The following is a 7,255-nucleotide window of genomic DNA, read 5'->3' as shown; positions in this document are numbered from 1 at the left end:
GTGCTGAGGTCACCTGCAGCCTTCTGGAAGCTGCACTGAAATCACAGTGATAAGGGCACATCTGTAAGGCTGAAGAGAAAGCCTAATGGCTGTGATGGGATAAGTGATCTTAGTCTGGAATTTGCTGGTCAGTAAGAATTTCAAGTCTTCAGTAATCCCCAGACGGTAAGCTGTAAGGTTGGCACAGAGCAACGGTATGAAAGTTGGCGCTGGAAGTCTCATCCTGCAAATGTGACTAAACTTAACTCCTCAGGTATGATTCTGTAAAGCATTTAAGAGTTGAGAGTTTTCAGAGTAGGTGGGGCCAAAAGAGCTTTAGGCCGACACGGTCTTTTGATGTTCCTTAAGGCAGGCATTTTACTTTTGTCCGTTGACTTACTACTGGTGGCTGGTTTAGAAACAATCCCCGTGACTACAAAACGGTTTCTTACAGCTTTGAAATGTATGTGAATTATATAGTTTACAGTGAGTTAGTACATAAACTCTTAGAGTAATTTTGCATCTAATCATGAAATGCAACCTGTTCATTATTTTAATGATCCCAGTTACACTAAAATTTCTTCTTTCCTATGTGAAAGTTAGAGCAGAAACCTAGTAGGAAGGTAAATCTATTACGTGAATGTGTTCTCTGCACAAGAAGAGGAATAGAATCAGGGGAAAAGTATGCAACGGATTATTCTGAATATTTAACTACATCTGTACATCACTCATTACACTGAACTTTCTTTTACGCTCATTTTGTCATTCAAAGTTTTGCAGTTGTGGTCATTTTATTGGTGTTAATGAACTTTAACAATAAACTTTTACAAATTAAAACCAGTAGGTTAATTCTGAAGGGTGCTTTAATTTGTTAATCTGACACTCCTATTTCTGCCTAGGTATCTCATCTCCTTCACCTTATGGGAATCACTTTAGGGTAGAATCTTCCTCGTTAGAACAAAGCACACAAAAGTACCTGTGGTTAAATGCTCTGAGAGTTAGTAGTGCTCATATTTCTGTTCAGCTCTGAAAGTATCTTACTGTTTGCTTGAAGATTATGCTGCTGTTATGACCCTGCTCCAGCTGAAATTATACTGTCTCTTTTAATCTTCCCTCGGATGACGGGGCAGACAATTATGAAGAGGGCAAGCTTTGTCTTGAAGCAGGTAATAAATAACCAACTCCATCAACTTACAGTTTGGATCAACTTGTCTGTCTGGAATTACCGCTATTGAACACATTATGGTCTAATGAAATAATAAACTATCTTCAAAAAAATGTAAAGTGACTTACATGGTACATTGTTTTGGATCTGGGTGTGTTTTTATATAACGTAGCTTTGAGGTGCAGTGCAAACAAATCCAGACTTTTACAGGGAAGAGTTTTAGATTCAGTTTAGCAGTATTAGCATTGAAGGAAAAAAAAGTTTGCTTGTGAGGCTATGTAATTTGGTTTTGATAAATGTATTTTGAGATGATTTTAAAAGCTATTTTCATTTGTAAAAATAGCATTTTATTAAAAGAGGTGAATAGATGGAGCTATGCATTGTAACTGTACTGGCAGATGTTTTGAAGTAATGACATACTTGATTAAGCCTGCAATATGTATCTCTCTGTATAGTGTTTTGTTAAAGCTTTACAAGAAGTGTGTGCTTTGTGGCACAAACTTAATCATCTTTGTACATAGTTTCTATTAATGTATCTTACATTTCTCTTCAGGCTTAAGATAACTTTGTGTCTTTCCATGTTGTTACAAAAGTATCTGTATTGCTGTTTGAAGGAGAAAAAAAGGCAACAACAGAAAAGTGAAACTGCAGCAAGAAACTGGAAGAATGAAGGTAATTCCTCTTTCATGTGCAGTGAATGCCAGCTGGAAAATTAGTGCATTCTGTGGACATCGACAGAAAAAAAGCACCATCTCTTTGTACCTTTAGAGTTGTACTGGTAATTGATGCAACACAACATGTGCCCCCTGCTGCTAGTCTTAAAAGCTGAAATCACTTGAAAATAGAGTAGCAAAACAGGTCTGAGCCTTGTTCCACATTGAGTGTCCCTATCTAGTTGACACTGATGTTGTTCAGTATAGTAGGGCATGTTGCTGCTGTGGTCCATGTGTAGGGAGACGCTTGCCCAAGGCATTTTTGACCAACTGTTATTATAGTGGAAATATTTTCTTAGTTGGTCATGGAACAGATGTCAGGCTTAATCGCAATAATAATTACAAGATTATTGGCAGAGTAAGGTCTGCAGAACTAGGACATCAAATCTCCCTATTGACTGCAACTAGGCTTGATGCAATTCCTTTTTTCCCCACTCTGGCTTCAGCTTCTTTCCATACTTGATCTCAAAATAAAATAATAATAATAAACAAGATTTAAGATACTTAACAATGCAACTGCTCAAAGAAAGTTCTCAAAATACACCTAGAAACTAGCTAGCAGGTTGTGTTGCTCATGAAATATGGGTGTCTCTTCTGTGAAATGGAGCTGATTCTACGTGTTCGGTGGGCTTAGGGCCTGTGAGATGTTATATAAGTTCCGTGTTACAAATCCTTGGTTGATAGGTTCCTGCTGTGGAGGACACTTAGGAGACACTGCCATGCTGGAATGTGCAGTCATAGCTTTGGAGTCAGTTCTGTATTTGTGGCTGCTGGTTCTTCCCAGCCTGCAGCTGTACCACACCTCAGCTGGCAGCTTGCAGTGCTTGGTCGCTGTCCTGGCTCTGTCAGGCAGTGGTAAGTCTTCCATTGATTATGGAGTGGAAAAAGAGTACTGGGTATCATTTCACTAGAACTTTACATGCTTTCCCCCCACCCCGTTATCACTTTTCAGTGATTAATATACATGTGGAACAGGTGTTTCTTCACCTGGAGCCTGTTTGAGGATTTGAGTCACGCCTTACAATCTACCTGGCTGCCTAAATTTGGACTGAAGTCTCTTTGTTTTAGTTCAGGTGCAAACCCGCAGCTATCTCGGTCAGTTTTGGTTTCAGCAAAGTATGTTTTTTTGTTGGCATCTGAGTCAGCAAAGAGCCTTTGATAGCATTCACTTGTAAAGTATGTGCAAAATGAAAAACAAATTGTAACACCCAAGCAAGCCAAAATATGGTTCATCAAACGAGATTGTTTTTGATTTACTAATCTGTGAATTTGCCTTTTAAACAGCTTGGCTAAGCATTAGCATGTGTTGTGTTTAGCAGCTTCAACAAGTTTTTTTTTATGGCTTGATAGCTGTTAAGATTCTTTTTTTGTGTGATTTCCAGCATTTGACAATTTGCTTTTTTTTTTTTTTTTTTCTCTCAACAAATGCTGATGCTTACCTTCAGTGTGGAACCCATCTGTACTAGCAGTGCTTGTATGGAAGTGCATAGGGTCATCTTTCCCGGAAAGCTCAGGCGTCGTAGAGGTTTAGTAGTCCCATTCCATCCCATTCCAAAACTTTTGCTAGGAGCTGTAATAGCATTTCCAAAGGATCAAAAGCTGTTTTCACCTCTACTTTTTAATGCTGCTCCTCATCCCAGGAGCCCTGTCTCTTTAAACAAAGAAACCCTGCCTACCTCTTCCCTCCAGCAGTTGTAAACAGGAGCAGCAAACTTTTTTCTTGAAGATACATATTAAAAAGGTTTGTAATTAGTCTACAGCAATTCATCCTCGTGATGCTTAATGTCTATTTCAGATCTTTTCTCAGTGCCTGTGGTTTTGTTTTCCCTACTTCAAAGTGTTTTTCTTGTTTAGTGTTTTCTCTAATAATTTTCACATTGCTATCTTGAGTACCATTTTTCCAGAAATTAGATCATCAAACTCCTGTTCTTCCTGGTAAAGAAAATATTTTCCAGTCCATTAACAAAATACCAACTTTTTGTAAAAATAAATAAATAAAAACACTATAAATATTTCCCTATATTGTTATAGATACTGTAGATTAAGAGTTTAAGAAATGTATAAAATAATGTTTATGATGATGTTGTTAGGCATTTTGCCTTTCACTTTTTTAGCAACTGAAGCCATTCTGTTACATACACTATGTGTGTTGAGTCTGAGTCTGGATTTCATTTAGCATTTGGAATGCATTTCTGGCTGCCTTTGGATGGCCCTGAGATTGCATGACCTGTCCTTGCAAGGATATGAAAATACTTCAATATCAGTTATTCTTGCATGATTTTGATAAATTTTAAAATTAGAATTGGAGAGCACAGACCTGTCATGGACTCTGAATCCTTCAGGGAATTGAGACACAGGGCATGGGGATTCACCTCTGCCTGTTCCCCTCCATGCAGCCTCCCCACATCACTTGGCTGGCCTTCTGCTTTGGCTGCTTCCCTGTGTAAATGTGGGAGCTGTGCTCCCTCCACTCCAGACATAAATCCCAGTTTCAGGATCTAAAATAAACCTTGGTGTGCCTTAGTACTTTTTTCCTTCAGTGAGGAAGCACAGCTGTGCTGCCATTTATATATTTATGCGTGTATTAGCACAAGTGTTTGTCATGCTGAGAGAAGGGAGGAGGAGCTGAGTAAGATAGCAGTAAGAGCATTATATTGAGACGTTTTGTATTTCTGCTCTCCTGTGTTCTTCTCAGGGCCCACCACAAATCTGCAGCCGGAACTCATCCTGTGGTGGGCCCGGGTCGATTTGTCCTTGCCTTTCCCTTTGCCATGGGCTGTAAGAGCCATGTGAAGAAACCTCAGTTCCTTCCGGCATTGTGAAGGTGAAAGTCTAGCATTAATGGACCTAATTCTTTGGAGGGTGGCTGATGTTGGCAATGGGCAACACAGCAGGAGCCTGGTGCTTTTCTGCACCTCCTCCCTTCCTGCAACTCGTGCAAGCTGAAAGGCCTGCTGCAGAAACCAGCACTGCCAGCTCCTTCAGAGCACCTTGGTGTAATCTGGAGGTACTGCAGCGCCTTGCTCCCCCAAAAACTATGGTTGGGTCAGAAGGCAGGTGGTCTGGGTTTCACCTGTAGCCTGCATGGCTCTGGTAGAATATCTTCTGGGGACTTTCTTGTCTTGTAGTTGTTGTTTTATCATGCAAGATTTTAATTAGTGTGAAAAGCTTATGCTTGCTTTGATCCTGTACAAGTCTGTTTGCTTAATTTCATGCAATGAACTGAAAACAGGCAAAAATATTTACTGCGCTGTGCTTCTGAACTGCCTGAGTCTTGAAAATTTGGGATTAGGAATGAACAGCTCTGCAGGTCATGGGGAAGGGCAGAGGCTGGGTGGTACCCAAGCACGGCGGCTGAGAGCGGTGCTGCACCCTGCCTCGTGCAGTAACCCAGCCTCGAGGGCCTGTGGTGCTCTGCCTGGACCTCTTCAGCCATAACGTCTTCATAGCGACCTCCTTCATCCTCAGCCCTACTTGTAGGGTTACCGTAGGAGCTGAAGACCTGGCTTTCCGTTGTGTTGTATTTATCTCTGTGTCTATTAGGCCACGATATATATATATATATATATATATATCCTCTAATGCTGTATAATCCTCTTCTTAAGAGCAAATCGGTTTTAAGAGAAGCTTTCTGTTCTCCCTCAGTTTCAGACAGGCTCGGTGAGGGCACAGCAGCGCGGAGCCGCCTTCCCCGGCCCTGCCCCGGGGCCCGGCCCCGCTGCCCCCGCGCTGCCCAGCGCCGCCTGCGGGAGCTGCGGGCCCGGGCTGGGCAGGGAGGGGAGGGGAAGGGAAGGGAGAGGAGGGCGCCGCTGCCCCGTCCCGTCCCGTCCCGTCCCGCCGCGGTCCCTCCTCCTCCTCCTCTTCCTCCCCCGCGGCGGGGGCGCTGCGGGCGGGGCCCTCCCTGCGCGGCTCCCGCTTCCTCGGCGCCGCGCTCAGCCTACCTGCGGGCCGTGACGTCAGCGCCTCATTAGCCTAATTATGCTGAGCTCATAGCCCGCCGCGGCCAATGGGGCGGCCCGGCCGTCCCCACCTGCTCGGAGCCGGATTCCATCATTCCTGGGATTCCTCCCCGGGCCCGTGCAGCGAGCGGCGCCGGGGCCAGCGGCGCCGGGGCTCCCCGCGCCCGCTCCGCTCCGCTCCCGGCCCCGCCGCCCCGGCCCCGGCCCCGGCCCCAGCCCCGGGCGGGCAGTGAAGGCGCCGCCCGCAGCCCCCCGGCCCGGCCCGGCCGCTGCAGCGAGCCGCCCGCCCCGCAGCCACGCTGTCGCCGCCGCCGCTCGCCGCAGCCGCCCGGCCGGGAGCACGCTGGTGAGTGAGGGGAGGGGAGGGGAAGCCCCGGCCCGCTCCTTGCCGCGGGGCTTTCCCCAGGGCACTGCCGGGGCCCCCCCGGGCCCTGCGCGCCGCGGCCGTTGGCGGAGCCGCCCCAGCGCCAGCCCCGGCCGCCGCCGCGGGGCTTTTGAGGAGCGGCCGGGCGGGGAGGAGGCGAGGCGAGGCGAGGAGCCTGCAGCCGCCGGGCTGCCCCGGGGGCCGGGGGGAAGCGGGCCGGGCCCGGGCCCGGCGGGGAGCTCGTTTGGGAGGGGTCCCGTGGTGCAAATCTTCGCGAACGAGCCCCGAGGGGGCTGTTAAAGCTTCGGATCCTGCATCGAGCATGCTCCGCTTGTACATACGTGCAGGGTTTAGTCTGGAGCAGAGCAATTTCAGGCTCTGCAGTCAAGCTGGGTTTGTGTTGCCCAGATGTAATCAGAAGTAATTAAGTTTCTGAGTCAAACTGACAGCACGTGACAGCAGCGCTCCGCTTTCCTGCAAGTGCAGCGAGTGGAAACCCAACAACTGCTCTGCTGACAGGGGAGCCGTGGGGCCGGCTCGCTTTCCTTTCGCTCTGTTGCTCCGCAGGGTTATTGGGAATCAGAAACGATGGGAATTCTTTAATTAAACCAAAGGCAAGCAACTGATCTAGAGCTGCAGGGCTCCTCCTGGAGCGTAACTTTTCTGATAAGGCTTTCTTAGAGTTTAGGCAGTTGTTTAAGGAACGTTCCCCGCAGGGGAAGCGGCTGCAGGTAGGGAGTAGCGTTCTCTTTGCAGATGGTGAGACTGAGAACCCGTACATCTAGAACAGCGTAAAATCTGGCAGTAGTCTTCCCTTCCTACCTTCATACATAATATTTTTAGGGCTTTTCTACAGAATTCTTGTTCTTTGTGTTTTTCCCATCTGCCTACTTGTAAGAAATACTTACGCATATTTCTGATGTAGACCATGCTTTGCTTAATCCCTTACGTTTCCGTGTCGTCTGGTTGATGCAGCAGTTACAATCATGCCTTAAAAAAACTGCCTAAAGTCATACAGAAAAGATAGATCTGGTCTGGTAGACTCCTGGTAGAACTTGGCAGTGTCTGTGCTGTA

At 46.4% G+C, this 7,255-nt stretch overlaps 1 protein-coding gene across 1 annotated transcript in view; it reads left to right on the top strand.

Annotated features, from left to right (window-relative positions):
* The first annotated feature begins 5,851 nt into the window (after positions 1 to 5,851).
* Positions 5,852 to 7,255, top strand: part of VGLL4 (vestigial like family member 4) — a 90,253-nt gene continuing 88,849 nt past the window's right edge. Inside the window, exon 1 of the mRNA XM_068695160.1 lies at positions 5,852 to 6,162. The gene's annotated coding sequence lies outside the window, so the exon portion shown is untranslated. The remainder of the gene's footprint in view (positions 6,163 to 7,255) is intronic.

This window comes from Anas acuta, chromosome 11 (assembly GCF_963932015.1).
Source record: "Anas acuta chromosome 11, bAnaAcu1.1, whole genome shotgun sequence".
NCBI classification, from domain to species: Eukaryota; Metazoa; Chordata; class Aves; order Anseriformes; family Anatidae; genus Anas; species Anas acuta.
Note: the sequence above shows the minus strand (reverse complement) of the source record. Positions and strands in the feature narration are given on the sequence as shown.